At 36.8% G+C, this 19,690-nt stretch overlaps 1 protein-coding gene across 2 annotated transcripts in view; it reads right to left on the bottom strand.

The window, feature by feature from the left end:
• LOC149772989 (uncharacterized) overlaps positions 1–1,783 on the bottom strand; it is a 49,600-nt gene extending 47,817 nt beyond the window's left edge. Inside the window, exon 1 of one of the 2 annotated variants that reach the window (XM_089946982.1) lies at positions 1,583–1,783. The gene's annotated coding sequence lies outside the window, so the exon portion shown is untranslated. Of the gene's footprint in view, positions 1–230; positions 482–1,582 lie in introns of those variants that run through there. The other variant, XM_089946983.1, reaches the window with a different exon arrangement.
• Between the last annotated feature and the right edge of the window lie 17,907 nt (positions 1,784–19,690).

Genomic DNA, 19,690 nt, shown 5'->3' with positions numbered 1-19,690 from the left:
GCACTCTGTTGACCACAAAACCTTTTGTATGAGGGAAATTAGAAGATTTGTATCGTTGTTACATAATGGCTTCATCTTTTATACACTCCAAAAGATTTAGCGTTTACAGTTTTACATTCGTGGAATATTTCACGATTCACACTTTTGTAAGTCAATATATGTTGGTTTCTTTTGTAATCTTTATATTAATGATACAAACGAGTATTAAATAAAAAGAGGAAAGAGATTACCTTGAAAAAATGTGTCAATAATCCGTTTCTTACAGAACAAAGATATTTGTGTTTTAATCTGCTTCCATGTATATGCTGGTTTTTCTGAAACTTTGTTAAATTCGATGTCTCTGAAACCTGTAGATTACTGGTGTTCCTCGACCTTTCTATGGCTGATACAGCCTTTATTCTCCGTGTTTCCTTTTCATTTCATCCCTTAGTTTTCTTTATTGTAGCTTTCCGTCATTATGCAGATTTACCCTACTGACCAACATTTTATAGGTGCTAGGATTGATATCGGTGTTTACGTAATTTATGAATATATACCTGCACAGGCATGTACATGATAACGTAACTGACAGGTGTATTGGTCCAAATATCTGCTTATCAACTGGAGCAGGAACAAGTATTTGTAAACAAGAATATGGAGATATATATCTGTAAATAATCAAATACATGGAGTCTACCTAATTTATGTCTTGTTCGTTTTGGATATAAGAAGATATTTCAAGAATGAAGAGGAAACATGGCCTCTATTTGCTTATCGAAAAGGGCACGAAAAAGTATTTGTAAATAACGGAACTGTCAATGTTCTACTGTTTTGAAGATACAGCTAAAACATGATTGAAGTATGAGTTCAAAACTCACGATATTTATCACCTGAAAACCATTCATTCATGTTAATTTCCCGTTAATGATAGTCACTGATAACTCATCTCCAAACTCAAGAGACCAAATGTAGGATTTGACGTACATATTATTAACATTGGACATTAGTAGATAGGAACATAACATTTACGACAAGAACCAAAAACTAAACCTCAGTCTAGCTACATTTACAAGCGTACGTTTCCACCAGGAAAGTAAATTATTTATATGTAATCTGAAATGTATATATATACTATCATCTTTAGTTAGAAAGAAATCATATCAATGCCATGTCTAGCCCAGATATATAGATATATATATGAATGTATAAGATGTTCCTAAGAAAATACAACTAAGTCTTGATATTTTTCAACAACCATGAAAGAAAGCTGTATACATTCTTTTACCAATTCATGTACATTAAATAAAATATATCGTACATCAAGTTGTAGCAGTAGTAGTAATTGAATACCTTTTGTCTTTACAATTCCCAATTCTGTTGTAAAATGGTTTTGTTATTGTTGTTGTTGCGATAATGCTGTTTTGTATGTTGTTGCTGTTGTTGTTGCTGTCGGTGATTATACCAACTATTTTTTAATTATCTGATTTTGTTCTTTTTACACACTAATAGAACGAAAAACACCAGGACGAGTACAATAGAACAATAAGAAATATCTAACTGCTATCTGTATTGAAATTATCTAATCATGTTTATGTGTACTTACCCGGAACTTTGTGATATCATTTCACAAGCTCGGAATGTGGCAGTCATCAATGCTGTTAGTTTCACAGCACATGTACATTTTCGTACAGTCGTTAGTTACTATTTAAATGTTAGATTAAATCGATAAAAATTTCTGGATGAGTCACCTTGTTCTTCCATAAATGGTGTCCATACGTAAAAGTTTGTAAGAGCTTTTGTTCAAATTTTTACGGGGATATCCATAATGAGTTTTGTCTGTGTTTGGAATACACACAAAATATAATGCACGTATGTCGCTAGTGACAACAGTCGCTAAAGATGTGTATGGTCTGCCAAAATGGTCAAAAATACATATACAGTTGAATCAGTTTCAATATATAATCGCAATAATATACAATTATCGAAAGGTAATTTTGCAAGGGTGCTTTGAAAAGTGGATCGTATCAATGTTATTTGTATTTGTTGCCAGTGGAATCGTATGCTTTTGCAAAGATATTCCCCTTCCTTTGCAACAATGATCATTCGCCGTTCGACATGATTTTAATTTCTTTTTACAACCATCGTTGTTTCAAGTGAAACACCTTACTATTAAAACTTTCACATTTCCTATGTTACGATAAGAAATTTATTTTGCAATTACAAGATTGCAACAATTATGTTACCTCTGCGAGAAAATACACGATTGTAACGGTAAAATAAACGGTCGCTAAACAAACGATACCGCTAGATTGTTATTTTAATGCAACGGTAGGTGAAAACCGTTTTAACAGTTACGAGAACATAGATAGAAGGATTATAAAGAGATGAAAATATGGTTGCAAAGATAAATTTTATCCCTGCAGCTCTAGAATTCACCTTTGCATCAACAAAACGTTGTGTAGGAACGATAATTGGATACCCTTGCAATCAGTATTTTGTCCTTCTTGGACCTCCATATGTCTGTTACGTATTTTAGTATCGATTTTTTGTACTGAAAATAATATATCATCAATACGAAGTAATAAAAAAAGAGAACCTTCTTTTAAATGAGATTATACATTGCTAAAACATGATCCAACAGGCTTGTCAGAAAGTATACCCTTATCAATTTTGTGTTTGTAAAGCACACAAATAGGCAATGTACGTGGAAGCAAGCGATTGGGACGGCTCTCCTCAAGCCATGTTCATCAAATTCGGGACGAAAATCCCAAAATAACTAGGTGGCAAACATTTAAATTCGATTAGCATTCTGAGAGTGGATGTACTGTGTATTCAAACATCACGAAACATACACATTTTAGCTATCTTTTATGCTATCTAGTAGGTATACGTCAATCATTGGGCAGGTGGGGTCAGTGGCGTACGTAGCTAAAATGCCGCCCGGGGAGGAGGTCCGAGATGCTACCCTCTGCTGTTTATTTTGTTTAGCTATACCCTTGTTTGTCATCATGGGCGGCATCACCAAATTTTCAAAGTATTATCGTCCTTTGCAACTCTCTCTCTCTCTCTTTCCTTTTCTTTTCCTTACTTTTTTCCTTTTTCCTTGTTTCCTTTTTCCCTTTTTCCCGCCGCTACAGAGGTGGCGTCCGGGGCGATTACCCCCCCCCCCCCCCCCACCATTGGCTTCTCTTCGGTACGCAAGTGAGTGAGATCTCTTGTTACCAGTCTGACGTATCCAATTAGCAAGCGTTTAGAATTATAATACCGATTATTATATTGTGCAACCAGGCGCATATAAATACTCAAGTACATTCATTTTAAGCTCAAAACTGTCTGGAGCGGCAAAGAATTCAGATGGACATTAAAAAACGAAACATCAAGTTGTTATCAACCTCTACTAGAAGAACTAACATACAGTTTAGTAATTTTTCGATATGAAAAAAATGGATCATACATTTTCTATGTATGTGGTAGTTGTTATCTGCGATTTCTATTAAATTTAATTTGTATCCATGAAATTTATAGCTAATCAACAATCCAAACTGCGTTACATTTGTGAGGAATTCTTTAACAATTGAACGTGGGAGGGTAAGTGGCGATGTTGAGGTAGAGAGCCTGCGTATCACAACCCCTTAAAAATGAGTTCAAACATCAAACAACCAAACATTTCCTAGAGTAAGTTTTCTTCAGTTAGATGGTTAAAATTATGCGCTGGAAGCACTTAAAAGGCATCAGCTTCATTTGCTTCCCCCCGGGGACCCCACAGGTGGTTCCTCATACGAATGCTTCCGTAGCATATCCCTCCCCAACGACATTTCAGAATCAGCCACTAAAATCTTCAGCATCCAAAGATATATATATATATATATATATATATATATATATATATATATATATATATATATATATATATATATATATATATATATATATTTATAGAGAGAGAGAGAGAGAGAGACCCGACCGATTTTGAGATTCACTTGGTTTGTTTTACCAATTCCGACCTAGTCTATATTAATGTTGTCACTTTTATATTTGACTTTACTGCTTTGAGGTGGTATTGGAACTTACAGTTACTATATTTTGTAACTGGCTCACTGTGGCTTGCTTTCGTTAGTGTTGTTGCACATGTCATCATCATCATCATGTTGATTTTAGCTTTGTCGAAGATGTTAATGTTGCTAGACCTAAATATATTTATCGGTGACGAATAACATATTTATAATGATTTGTTTTTCTACACAATAATAGAACAGCAGTAACTGTAATTAATATTTTTATTTCAACGTGTAACATTATAATTATGGCACGATTCCAAGAATCAACAAATAAAAAATCATCTTATTTACGGGGTAGATACGAAACACTCCGAGATCACTTCATAATCTAACAATATCACAGCCGTCAGCTGTATTAGCTTTAATTCAAATTTAAAAACAATCATTAGTCATCTTTAATGTTACCATCAGAGAAATATGAGTGTCCAGATGTAACATCTTTTTTTCCTTTAATGAGAGTTCGTGCCTAAAATTGTGTTTAAGCTATGTATAGACGGAGCGTCGGTGTAATCTCACGAGGCATGCACGCAATAACCTTATTATGATTGTGATCAGAACACACACATATACAATACACTGGTACACCATTACAAACACACGGAAAGGCTTTCAGAAAAACTTAAACCGCGACGAGTGTAGCGAGAGGTAAAATGACAGGAAGCCTAAATCGGCGTGTATTTCAGGACGTTTAGCGGGCGGGCGTCGAATTCGGACATGAAGGCTTGAAGGCAGACCTTAGGTCTTTAGTGGTATCAAGGTCGTAAGCCTAGAAATGACAGAATGCTATCCGGGTAGCTGTTTGGGTATGGGGGATTGTGCTCCCTTCTTTTGAACGATATGGCCATCGTCGGAGTGAAATGGCAAGAACTGAAATTGATGTATAGTTCCCGGCGAAGGATCTAACATGCTTTGTGCAGGGACGATATTGGGCTTTTACAGGGAAATCCTGTTATTCCAGCTTTGTTTGGACACCACTTCAGCGCATCCGCGGAAGACGAGTGGTCCAGAAATGGTCGTGACTGGGCTGCTGCAGTCAATATTTATTTCTGAGACTGTATGTGGTTGAGGTCATAAAATCGCTTGAAACACTGACAAAAGTTTAGTTCCAGAATGAGAAGGAAACGGGAATAATTATTAATGGTAAATTTACAGCTGGTAACGTACAGGCGCATGATTGAACGGCTGTTTTCTAATAAGTTCGTAGTTGCCGATAATTTAAAGCTTTGGGTAGGTTATGACAACGCATGCTATTACATACTATTTGGTCTTGCTATGTACTCAACTTATATCGTCCCTGGAGCGCTGGGTAAGCTTAACAACGTAAAAGCATACTTTGCCGAAGAACAAAGTTTTGCCTATACTGCACCCTTCTCGAGTGGCTCGTTAAGGAGGAAAGGATTTGGCTCCTAATGACAGTGCCACTTATATACCTAAGAAAGAATATTGGACACAAAGAGCGACTGCAAAATTATACCATACATAAGTCTAACTGCTCGTTAGCATTTCACAAAATGTCATACCTCTGTAAAGGGAGAGGCTCCGGAAATACCTCGTGATCCACAGCCCTTTTCAGAGTTATCATCTACACTTGTGCGTAGTCCTCACGCCAACACATATGCTAGCGAAGGAAAGCCTCGATAGAAATGTTCATCTACAAACTTTGCAAAGTTTCCTTCGATGCAATGTCTCCACATTAGCAGATTATGGTGGAGCTGGGATGGAAGAGGGCAGGAGACAGAAATTTATTTCGAAAGCTATTATTTGAAATGAAATTTGAACAGTTTCCCATTTTTGAAACCTGTCTTGTGTTGCTAAAGGTCTAGCACATTCATGTTAATTGCAGCGGAGAGCATTACCAGCTCCTCCTACTGACAGGGGGTCATTGCACAACTGGCTAAAAAGAATACGCATATTAGCAAGAAATCAGAAGAGGACTATCGCGTCAAGCAGGAGGTTTTAAGGAAGCATTAACAAAGAGGATAAGGAATTAAATTAGACAAGATTCAGGTTGAGGACAGGCGAAAGAGAATACAAGTTGGGGTGAAATTTTGAATAAAAAAGGAGGCCTTAACATCTTTTAATTGTGTCTCAAAATACCGTATGGGGGAGTGATTGAGCAGCATAAAAAGAAGTTTCCAAACGTATGCGTACCCCTCTCCCCCCATGCTGTCCATTTGATACGCGTGGTCAAAATGTTTTAGTTTACAATGCCCGGAACGCAGGAGCAAGAGTTTGTGAACAATGATATCGTTAAGGAAACCATCGCAGCTGCAAATCAATTTATTACAGACAGTAAATTAAGGATGCGTACAATAATAAACAGAGATCTTGGGTCGAAAAATGGTGGAGAAAAAAGAAACAGGGGAAACTTTGGCGTTTTGCTTACATTATTATTGTTCATAATCCACAAAATATCTGGTTTGGTGACAACTTTCCGTGGTATAATCTTTCATATTTGGGGCATCTCGCGTGTAATTTCTGTCTTAGCTTAAGTGTATTCTGGCGCCACCATTGGTTGTGGGATCAAAGGCAAAACGAGAGCTGACACAGCAAGAACTCCAAAAGGCCAGCCATCAAAAAAGTGTTCAAATATGAAAGTTGACGGTACAAAGGTCTAAAGGTAAATAGTCGTGATGAACGCTTTGTAAGGGCTGGTCACTTCATTGACAGGCAAAATTAACTCTGCGCAGGGTGTAACGAAGAAATGTTATGGAGCAAGGAAATATGCAGCACAATAGTGTAGATTGCTATATACAATAACACAGACCACAGAATGATAAATATGAGGTTAACCTGTCTGGAGTCTAATAGAAATAAGATATCAAGATAGTGGTTTCGATCTCAACAAAGTGCTCAGAACGATTACTGAAGAACCGGTCCAGTGGTAATTATGTGTCAAGGGACATACTCTGCAGATCAACACACAAGCATGCGCTTAGGCCTTGCAAAGTCAGTACAGTTGTTTGCAACAGGATAATATAGTAAAAAGGCGATCCAGTTTTACCAACCTTACGCTCTAGTCTATAGACATTTAAGACTACACAGGTCTGTATCACCAGCTCTCCGTGGGTATGTATGTACTGCACTGTGGTGTCTAAGGGCAGACCTTTCTCCTCCAGATCGATCGGCCACATAATTGATATTGCACGGCTAGTCTGTGGATGTAGAACCAATGCCATCTATTTGTTTTTTCAGTTACCTCACCTTTTCAGTATATTCCAGTGTTCTTACTATCTAACGCGGTTTGTCGTTCCCACGGTTAATGCTGACTACTGGCGTGCTAACGATTGGCCCAACTCTGCCAGCAAACAAAAAAAAACTAAAATCTCAGAGACACAGAGAGATATCCACCAACACCAAATATTGTTTGGTATATTTTCTGCTTAGACGATTGTCTGTAAAAGTTAGAAAGTTTCAGCTCGGGCCCAAACTCTTTCTCCTGGTGCTCAACCAACTGTTCTTTGGCGGAATAGTAGTTTCGTAAAAGGTTTGTAAATCAAGTATTCCTGTCTGCTCCTGCTCTTCTTGTTCATTGCAGAGGTCGATAAGTTCGCTGCGCTTCGTGATCAACCTGCGCAGCTTGGAGTTGTTCTAATAACTCAACAGGCATTCTTTCTTGAGAATATGAGAGCAACTTCACCCATTATGCGCCTGTCACTGGCGTTTACTCTCCAAGATGATACTGGCAGGAATGGTGCCTTGTTTAATTAACAGTCTCTGTGTCCAAAGACTCAGCGCTGCGATGGTAACGGCATTTAATTTATCTTAAAATAAACATGCCGTTTCGTTATTAATTGGCGTTTGGCAATAATCGTATACTCAACCTCAGTGACACCGAGTACTTCTATATGGTAAAAGAGGTTCACGAGGCTTATGTATAATATGGTGTAGATACAGTTTTTAGCTTTTTGAGCGAGGGCTCGTACTCATTTTCTCGCGGAAGGCACTACTATTCTATGTAAAATAAAGGGTTTGGCGTGTGTCTAATAGGGGCGAACGTGGCGCGTGGTGTTGGTCCTTCTACCAGGCTCGCTGCATTTTGCTGTCGTAGGCGTTGTGCCTGTTGTTCCACGGAGTAAGGCGCACAAAAGACTAGTCGCCAAATATAGGTTGACCTAGGAATCATAAAAGGTCATCGTGTTATCTTGCCCTCGCGTTGATGCTCCGACTTGTACGTGGTTGTGCTGGTATCGCTCCTGACTATTGTTCCGGTATCAGTACTTCCGCTTTCTGAATAGGTACTTATGCTAGTTCCCGGGACTCCATTGCTGGCTGTGCTTGTACTTGTGCTGGATCCGAAATGGCACTCATTATCCTTAGACAAATGATATTGCTTTTAGTCGGTTTTGTTTGAACATGCTCATGGATCACAAACAACGGTTTTCCAGAAGGTGTGTCGTCTTTCATGGAGTCGTGAAGGTATTTAAAACATCGAAATTAAAATTTAAAATTGTTGGATATGACAGATAATTGAATGTGTAAACTTAATCCATGTCGACCTTGCTATCAGTCAGAGAGTACTCTGAGGACTTAATCCAAGTCGACCTTGTTATCGGTCAGAGAGTACTCTGAGGACTTAATCCATGTCGACCTTGTTATCGGTCAGAGAGTACTCTGAGGACTTAATCCATGTCGACCTTGTTATCGGTCAGAGAGTACTCTGAGGACTTAATCCAAGTCGACCTTGTTATCAGTCAGAGAGTACTCTGAGATTGCCCTGATTATACAGTGTGTTCTTTGTACAGTGACAGAACTGTTCACCTTTTCCGATATTTTTCGTCACTGTCATTTACCTACGTCGCATCAGACGTATATATCTGCAGGTGTCTTGCGTGCGTGTGGATTGCTTTATGGAGAAGAAACAAAATTGTCTTTCGATCGGCCTTAAATTTATTGACATGTTCCAAAAACAGAACTTTTAAATGCCCCTCGCATCTATCCACTGGACAACTCATCATAAATCACCAGGTTGATATTGATTCCTCAGCTATTATTTATATCACGATCGATATGAATAAACATGAGTTAAGTTTTCAACAGACACCTACTCATACTCTGTCGCCTATCAAACAATACTCTGAGTGTATATGTGACACTGTCCTGTATTCAGCACGCAGCTAAAATGCTCAGTAAAATAAATGGGGTTAAAAGATCTTAGTAAAATAAGACACACAAGATAGTTGCTTGTTTCTTTACTTTAGAAACTCTGAATCAAAACGGAAATATTAAATTTTAGTTGAGCGCTTCATAACAAATCATAACACCTGCGAATAGTATCATAATATGGGCTTATCACATCCAATAATACAAATTTAAAACATGTACGATTTTACTCATTAAAATCAAATTGTCCATTATTAAGTTATAAGATATGGATTTTGGAGTAAGAAATGGGGATGACTGTTCTCGTGTAAAGCTTTCACTCACCAAAATGTATACTGAGCTGCGTGTCAAACACTTATTTACATCTAATTTAGGTTCTGTATGTGATAATGTCTGCGCGAATAATTACATATTACACAAATAATTACATATTGCACAAATAATTACATATTACACAAATAATTACATATTACACAAATAGTTACATACTAAGCTCTTTGAAATAACATTTTGAAGATTGGATTTTTTTCATTCTTAAAAAAGAGGAAAAAATTTCTATGAATTTTTAAAAGATCATTTACCAAGATCCAGCAAGAAGACTGGAGAAAAAACTCGCTTTTATGATATTCCATGTAAAGTCACTATTTATGATATGCCACGTAGAGTCACTATTTATGATATGCCACGTAGAGTCACTATTTATTGATTTGAATATTGAAAGTATACAGTTTGAAAAATTAAAATGTATACTCTAGGAATATGGTGAACTATCTGCTGACATTTTACGTAAAAAATTGGTACACAGACCAGAGGTCTATGATTATTAATAGCTATACATTGTGGTTACACGTTTGTTATCTGTTATATCGTTGGTCACCGCACATACATATTTGGCACGTGCATCAGGTAATCTACTTCCTGATACAGCTGCGTCTACTAAAGACTCAGTATTTTACGATTTTAATACTAACATTACAGTTTTAGCGGAACTGCACGTATTATTGAGAAAATATATCCTACCATTTTTACTAATCCGAATGATTAAAACAGAGAATAAGAGTGTGTGTATGCGTTTGTATGTGTGTGTGTTTGTGATTTAGATTTTTAACGTAGCTTTAACAATTTTTCAGTCATATCGTTACGATATCTGCATTGTGACAGTTTATAGTGATGTCTAGCAATGATACATGATGCCGCAGACGTGTAGCATGATGTATAGCATGATGTGTAGCATGATGTGTAGCATGATGCCCCTCATACATTCAAATTTCTTTGCGAGGTCATTATATACGAGCGTAGAGAAATACGTAAAGCAAAAGCAATGTTAAAGTACGTGTGTATTTTTTAATGAGTCAACCTAACATTGTGATCCAGCAATAACCGGACTGTGATATCAACTAAGTTTCGTTCAGTTTAGATTTTTTAAACCGATCACTTCTGTTTAAGCATTATAGAATTTCGGAGTACATGCAAGATTTACCTACCTCCTCAACCGAAGACCTTCACAACCTGCGAAACTTAGCACATTCGAAACTGACATGCTGCAGTTACAGTGGGCTACATTCCGTTTTTCATAAACATGAACAATTTTACTTATTATAAATCTTTGATTAAACTATGTTGTATTAATTTTCAGAAGAAAGAGTGATATTTGAGTAAACGGGCCTGCATGACCACGTCAACATACATTGCTGTCTGGCTGACAGCCAGGCTTGTAGACGATGAATTTACTGTCTGGCTGACAGCCAGGCTTGTAGACGATGAATTTGCTGTCTGGCTGACAGCCAGGCTTGTAGGCGATGAATTTACTGTCTGCTGGAGCATTTGCACAAAGTGCTTAGACTGCATACTGTTTTGTTTATTGTAGAAATATATGTGGACTTCTCCATTTAGTGTATTATTAATGAACATGTTACCGTTGTCCAGGAAGAGTATGACCTTCTGCAGAAGAGGTGTTTAATTTCATGACGCCTTAAAACAACGTTGGAACGATTACTTGCACAGACGTCGTCTGCCATAATAAAAAGGATGGCATATTAAGTCGTTCAAGACCAATGAGCTGGAGAGATCGCAGGGCGAGCTGTAGAGATCGTAGGATGAACTGTAGAAAGCGAATTGGATAAATCGTAGGGCAAGCTAAAGAGACCGTAGGGCGAGCTGGAGCAATCGTACGGTGCGCTGAAGAAGGTTGGGCTGGAGAGATCGTGTTGAGTGCTGGAAAGAACAAGCTGAACAGCACAACTTGTCCCTGAAGTCGGGCAAGTGGATTGTACATCCTTGATTAATTTATTAGAGTTTCAAAAGCGGTCTAGTAAAACCCGAGTGAGTTCAAAACGTTTGAAGATACTAGAACGGCATCGTTGCGATGCAAGAGTTAGTTAAACATTCTCATAGCTCTTCCAGATTTTAAACGAAAAAGTATTGACTATAAAAGAAATAGCACATAACTTGTCATCTATATGGTACAAACATTCTCGTTCAAATATTAAGTATAGCCTATTATAGTTATCGTACGAGTTCTTCACATTCGAAATACAAGGTAAGGCGTAATGATTTTCAAGTGTTCATACACTAGTAATTCACATTCCAGGGTAGACCTAAGCTAATTTATTAGTCCTTGGTTGAATTAATTATATCCAATAGTCCATAATAAGCATCGGCGATAGATTTGCATTCTTTTCAAATGCAACTTTGTTCAACTGAGTTGCACCATGATGGGTAGGAAACCAGGAACATCGAACAATAACTTGAAATTATGTCCAGTAATAGTTTCGAGTTTGAACAAGATATTTCCATTCGAATTCGAAGTAATGAACTAACTTTTTGTTGGACTGGTTTGAAGGAGTTTGCCGATCAGTTTGAGGGCATCTGATAGAGAATACAGAGGCAGCGACATGGGTCACCCAGCATTACAGAACGTCACGCTTCCGAGAAAATGGACAGACTTCCTACTTTTCAATTTGAATGAAACTAATATTTTTGAATAATTTGTGTATTGGTCATGTTTGTATTACTGGCATCAATGATTAGTTTATCTGGATCGTTCACTTTAAGGGTAAATATTAACTATCCTTAAAGTGTACACAAGAATTAATGCGACAATCTTTATACCAGTGAACAACTTAGACTCTACAAAGAATGAAACATTTACCTTTAAATTTGAGAACGAGTTTCTTGTGGTGGACAATTCTGTTCAAGGAGACAGTTTCGATCAGATTTTAGGGTCATTTGTTACATTGTTAAAGCAGGCAGGCATACTACCCAAAACACCAAAACCAGTTTTTGAAAATGACATTATCACTTGGAAGGTGTTGGGGATGCATGCTATATTCTACTCGAATACAGCAAGTATCAATCTCTACAACTGTAATCTTTCGCTAAGATGTAAAAAACAATATTAAATCTTGACCCTTTATTTAAAATATTATCTGAATATTATGAAGTGTTGCACCCTGGTCCAGTGGTCCAGTGTACCTATGTCCCCATGTAACGAATAAGCTACTGACATTAGTCACATTCAGGAGGACACTGGTGGTTTGAGGGGGGGAATGTCACCAAGGTTTGCCTAAGTTGTAACAATGATTAGGATAATCAACATTTTCGAATTTCTTTTAAATTTAACGAAATATGTCTATCTTTGACCGTTTCTATTTCGTCGAAGGTCAAGTTGCGACGTGTATAAATAAAGAGTGGTAAGCATGTATTTTCATTCCTGTGTCTTAAGATTAGTCTCTGGAATTATTTAAAGTTGTGTTCAGATACAGTTTGAAAACAAATTATTCAATTATTCTTTGGAATTACTGACGTATATGAACTTCCGGACTAACACATTACTATTGATGTTTGTGAATTCATTCAAGGACATTTTTGATGACGTCATTGGTGTGTCCGGGTATTCAAGACTCCTGGCACATCAGTACATTCAGGACTACTGGCCAATTAGGACATTCATGACTTGAAATTCGTTTCGATCATTCTATATTCTTGGACATCATGATAAAACATTTATGAATATTTGGGATTCAATTTACAATAATGTCAGTGTGTTTTAAATTTGTACTTTTGATTTTAGAGAAATAAGCTGTTTATTGAATTTTACTTAAATTGCTGGTTTCACTTCTTTCTGTTACCTAGAATCGTAACAGTTTTGGTTTGTAAATTAGTCATTGTAAACAGAGATGTAGTTAAACATATTGAATTGCTAGTATCAATCGACATCTAACAGTTGATTTTTATTGAAAAATGCAAGAAATTAGATGTGTCTAAATTATGCTATCTGACGAAAAATTGATAAACACATAAACCTCGTCATTCTGACGATTAAGATAGACGAAAATATTTTTATATTGTTAAATATTGAATAAAACGCTGTGCGAATTATAGTATTACTGTATTCTATTAGTACTATAAAATATGTTTTAGTATGATGGTCGTACTCTAGATCCAGTACAGAAGTCGGGAAATCAGCGAGAAATTTGTTAAAAAGATGTACAGTCTATCTGAGGAAAACAAAGTAAAATCCAACTTGCTTTAAACGTGCCAAAATGAATGAACACTATTATCATTATTATGTCAAAAACAACATAAAAGTCTAGGGTTTCAACGAGAAAAAGGTAAATACTGCAAAAGTGGATGCATGTCATCCTGGAGGCCTTAAGTATCCAGATTTCAGTTGACGACAGATATTTGGCCCTGGAAAAACAAAGCTACAGGAAGTTTAAAGTTTAAATTCCATCAACTTGAAAGTAGGAAGTGTAGCTATGATAGACATAATAATGGATATGAAAAAGATACTGAAGAACTGGAACTCGAAAACGAAGATAACTGACAATCTATCTGACGGGACATTCAACTGTTGAATAAATTGTGGTATCATAGTAACATCGAGGTGATCAGGTCGTTCAAATGGCAGAATGTACGACAGAAATAAAATCTGCATTGGAAAGGGCAGAGGGTTGTTTGACGTAGAGGACGACATTGATCGAGAAATAAATCTCAGAATTTCAACTGATATGAATTTACCAACTTATTTTGCTACGTTTAACAGTATGTCTTGAACATAACTGGACCTTGAGCGATGAGGTAAAGGACCTGAATGACATAAATGTAGAATCGAATACAGTAATATGAGTTCAAATGATGGTGTGTGTCTCTATATGTTAAAATATTCTGAAGTTTAACCTGTTTATATATACACTCATACAATCACACTAAACTTCATACAGACGCACTATACTACATACAAACACACTATAGTCCATACAAACACACTATGCTTCATACAAACACACTATACCTACAACATACTCATAACACACACACATTTTATTGGGAAAGGGTCTTTTGGTAGGGAAATACAAATACATATAAATGCATACACGAAACATACACACACACACACACACACACATTGTGGCATAATGATTAGTATCTTACTTTTCTAGAGATGTGGACGGCCCTGCAAATGGCTGTTTTTGATTGGTTTGTTGTCCTGAGCTTTTCACCTTCTGGGAGGACGATCCCTTCTCACCTCATGCTGCACTACAACGTAAGGCCTACTCCTTCTAAAGGAGAAGGAGAACACTTCTGTCTCCATTCCACATTCTTCTTCTCTTTCCTCTTGCTGTCTCTGCTGATGTTGTCTCTCCTCCCAATCTTTGTTCTCTTTTATGATTTCTTTGCGCAAGATATCTTTTACTAAGTTTTGTGCTATTTTCAAGAGCATACTTTTCTTCCTTTCGGTGGGCTTAAGACTGAGGTCCTGCCATGGTATCATTCAATCTGGCAGGCTTTGATGTCATTTAACTGGTAACGAGTCAAAGATGGGAGCTCAGACTTCGTCATCATTATTCATGGATTAATATCGTGTACGGCCAGTTGGCCTTGTACAACCACTTAATGTCAGTATACACCGACTGCTTAATTGTCCATCGAGTGGGAAACAGGAGCAACCACTCGAAGAATTGATATCCTTGCTGCAAGCCAGCACGTACTTCGGGAATTATCAGCTACGTAACACTAAGTAATTTACACCTCTGCTACGTGCAAGTATACAGGTGGGGGATTAAATGCATCCACGGCATGCTGCTTAATTTGCGTATTAGGCGTGGGAAAAGAGAAGTCCGGTCTCAGTCCCCAAACGTCAAATGAACCTTTCTGAAACTCCATAGATGTACTATCGTTCCAATGCTGCTAAGTTTTTACTAATTCGGGAGATCCTTAACAACCAATAATGTGTTAACCACGTATTCAATTAAGACAATCATACAAGTTGCAAATTTCATTAGTTATTACATTCAGATCACAATTTTGTATACATAGTGTACATCAATTTTCTAGAATATATAACCAATCAGGAAAACACCATAATCAAGGAAATTTGATCAGACCGCCCTTAGAGACGTCAGACTTCCTATCTTCTCCAGGTAAGCCCACGAGCAGGATGATCCATTTCTTGATGCCTTGTGTGCTGCAATGCCAGAAACTTCTTTTGACCTTTGCGTTGGTATTCTCTCCTGGTTTGTTCAACGCCATTGGCCAGTTGTTCACAGGTTTAGGAAACTTCTTTTCACCTTTTTTTTCTATCTATTTTCCTGACCTGCTTCACTCCTGGACTGACGTCAGCTGCCTCGTAGTAGTTCCCGATGGTTCCCCCATAAATAGTATTGTCGTTAGTATTCATCGACTGCGTTAGGGGATAGGAAGTAGGCTGGTCAAGAACTATGTGGGGTTGCCACATATATACAGCTACGCCCCTGACTTCCTTGTATCAAGTAGTAGGCTGGTCATTTGCTGTTGGTGTCAGCAAAGGAACACCACACAGGTGGCAATCTCCCTTCTTTCTGATACAGCAGCTGTGGTTCGATCTTGATGGCTGGTCTGCTGGATTCTGACTTGAATGAATGAATGATAAAAATCCAGACTGACTCAGTTATAGTCGCGATCGACCGAGTGGTCGTGTGCGACTGGTTATTGAATACACGTTTAAATTAATCGCTGTGCTGGTGCCAGGCATTCTGACGACACTTGATATGTACAGCACAGTTCTCGGTTATTAGATCAGAAAGAGAAAACGGCGGAGAAGGTGCTGCAGATTAGCGTCTCGACGTCATTGAAGGTCTTCTCTATATTTTGTTTAAAATCCATTATGCCAAAATTCAATGGTGTCGTCTTGACGGATTTTTTAATAGAAGGCTGTTTGTACTTTCTGGCGACCTGTTAGTGGAGGTTAGAGTTTGGAAAGAAAAAGCGTCGTTTTTTTAAACGGTTTCTCGTATGATATTCCTTACTCTGGACGTTTTTAGGCTAGGAAGCGTTTATTCTTGTTGAAGGGTTTCCTTTTTCGATTTTTATCAATCTTTGCGATATTGTGTGGCTGGAACCTGGTAGTCTTTATCTTATAATGTATTGTTTATATTGGCCGAGTTTTTGTATTTCAAAACTGCGATGGGTATCAATGTTTGATATATATATATATATATATATATATATATATATATATATATATATATATATATATATATATATATATATATATATATATATATATATATATATATATATATATATATATATTGATGATGAATATTTATCGCTATTATGTTTAGTTTATGAATTATGTACCAGCCATTTTGAGCGATGGGGCATGGTCTGTGTTTTCAGCCAAATTGTGCGACGGGTCCTGTTGGTCTGCATTTTGGACCATCTTGTGCGACGGGGCCTGCTGGTGTGCGTTTTGGGTCATCTTATAGAATTGAAAGGTTAAGTAGGGTCAGTTTGTTGTTTGTTCTGAAGTTTAATTTTGTTCCGAATGTGTTGCTGATGGTGGCCAGACTGAGTGATTATGAATTATACTAGTTTATGACCTTTATGCTGAGTACTGTTTGTAAACGTCAGAAAGCTGGTTTCTTGATTTATCGTCGGGTGGGTAGGAGAACACATACACCCGACGCCTTTATGTGTGCACCGCAGACTTGTTAATTGCAATGTCCGGAAATTGAAACGGAGGTAAAGGGGGTAGATGAACCCTTTCGACGTCACCTCTTGATCCAGGGATTTTGGGATCCCTTGGCCGAAATATAATGGTGTCGTCTTGTGGCACTTTTTGAATATAGGTATCTCCGCTAGTTGTTGGTTGCTAAGTTAAGAGAAGAAAGAAATATTTTTAAATAGGTTCCTGCTAGACATTAGTTAATTTATTGGGAACGTCGAACCTGATATTTTGTTCTTTTAGTTTTGCTTGAATCCAGTTTATGCCAGATTATGCGGCTGGTCCTGATGTTTTTGGAGTGTAACTATCTGATATACTCTAGCTTGTTATGGGTCACGTTTTCATTTATCTGATCTGTCGGGTTTAGCTTTTTCCAAGATATTTCAATTACATTTGTTCCGCTTTGTGCGCATGGCCCTGTAGGTCGTGTTTTTTTTGTGTCACCTTATAATTTCGACTTGCGATGGTCAAAGCTTTTAAATATTATATTCGGTCTTTTATCTTCTGTGCCCACTGTTGTCCTCTTGCGCAGCTGGACCTGATGGTCTGCGTTTTTTATTGTTTCAAATATTTTAAGGGATCGGCTCTATATATCTATTGTATTATGTTTTATTTTTGCATCTAAATCACTTGACACATTGTGTGGCTGGGCCTGATGGTATGGGTTTAGTGTTTAGCCTGATACAGACTTACTAATCAAACCCTAAGCACTTTTATCCAAACAATTTTTTTCCACTAAATATTGGACCAAAATATTATTTATTTCTTGCTTCGTTAAAGAAGCCTTTATCTCAAAAAGATCATATTTTCTGGCAAACTGGAGCAATTCATCTTCTTCAAGTAGTCCTGGGTAGGATTTGAAATAAAGTTCCCCTCTTTAGATGACCTTGTAAAAGCCTGTTGTTTCCACTTTAGATTTCCTAGATGTGAAACAATACCTGGGATTTAGAAAATTCCAAAACAAAGTAAATCTAAATTTCAAAAACAAAGTGTATTTTAAATATTTTAGAGAAATTCATATATCCTGGACGAGCGTCCAATTTCACATTACTACTATATGGTCTAAAATAAGTAATATAAACTAGAAACGAGTGATAAGCAACAACCTTTGTAAAATTCAACAAATAATTTATTTTCCTAGAATACAAAATTAAAGTGTAAAAAGAACTTTGGCCTATTACGAATCAAATCCAAAATAATCCTAGAATTACAGACACAAGTCTTAATAATTTAAGTTCTGAATAATAACTTTAGTGGAAATCCAAATTCACTCCAACCCCAAAAGTGTTGATGTGTCTATGATGGCTAGTAAAGTGCTGCTGTGCCAACATTATTTCGTTGGATTATAATAATACAATCCAAGAATTAAATCTTTCTTTGAAACTTCACTGTAAATTCACGGTTCTATTTCCTAGAATGTTATCAGAGCAGTTTTGTATTTCCAAAGAAGAAATAATTTGAATCACTTCACATCAAATGCTGTACACAACAGTGATAATTTGATTCTGCCCAGATGTTAAAGGACGAATAAATAACTTTTTAAGTAACAAGATTATATAGTCATCTACTTGACCTCAGGTCACAATTGGCATTTTCCAAAACAAAATTGGAGAATGACCTTCTAGAATGTTCATATGTTTACAAGATAAAATCTTAGTTATAATTAGAAATATATTACTAACATTATAATATAAAATGTGTAGTAACCAGCAGGTAGACCCTACAATTCATGGGGTATTTCCAATCTTCTGACTCAGATTGAAATATACTTATTTACTAGAAAACCAAAATCAATAGTTCAAGCCAGGAAGAAACTGAACTTGATTTTGGACAAGGTAAGTCCAACGTACAATGTTACAGCACATCAACAGCATAACATGAAATAAACAATTTTTAAAAAACTAACAAACAATGCAAACTAAATATACATAACATATTGACAGGACTGGAAATGGCAAGTACTTCACAAAGTTTTACATCTTGAAGAGATTCTGGCAAATTCGTCTTGCGGTGAGAGCAAAGGAATTTTCAGTACTTGTAACTCCAGATGGACTTTGCCAATTCAAAGTCATGATTTGGGGGATAAAGGGTTCCTAAAGTTCTTTTCAATGTTTTATGAATATGATAACATCTGAAAAATAGGAAATTGCAATCATTTACAACGACATCTGGAATGACCACATGGAAACCATCCGGAAGTTTTTCTAAAGGCTCAGCGAAGCAAATCTGACAACCAGCTTGAGTAAAAGTGACTTTTGCAGTGCTTGTGTTACCTTTTTAGCAAATCTTGTGACACATGGTCAAAAAACAAACAACAACATAGAAGTTAAGGTTAAGGCTATTTCTGAGCATAACACCAGTCAACATATTACTATAAATTATGTCAAGATACTATCATACATTATAGCATCAGCCAACATATTACCATGCCTTATAACATAAGTCAACATATTACCATGCCTTATAACATCAACTAACATATTACTATACATTATAGCATCAGCCAACATATTACCATACCTTATAACATCCGTCAACTTATTACCATCAACTATGGCAT

This window comes from Sinohyriopsis cumingii, unplaced genomic scaffold (genome assembly GCF_028554795.1).
Source record: "Sinohyriopsis cumingii isolate HCF-2022 unplaced genomic scaffold, ASM2855479v2 utg000940l, whole genome shotgun sequence".
NCBI lineage: Eukaryota > Metazoa > Mollusca > Bivalvia > Unionida > Unionidae > Sinohyriopsis > Sinohyriopsis cumingii.
Note: the sequence above shows the minus strand (reverse complement) of the source record. Positions and strands in the feature narration are given on the sequence as shown.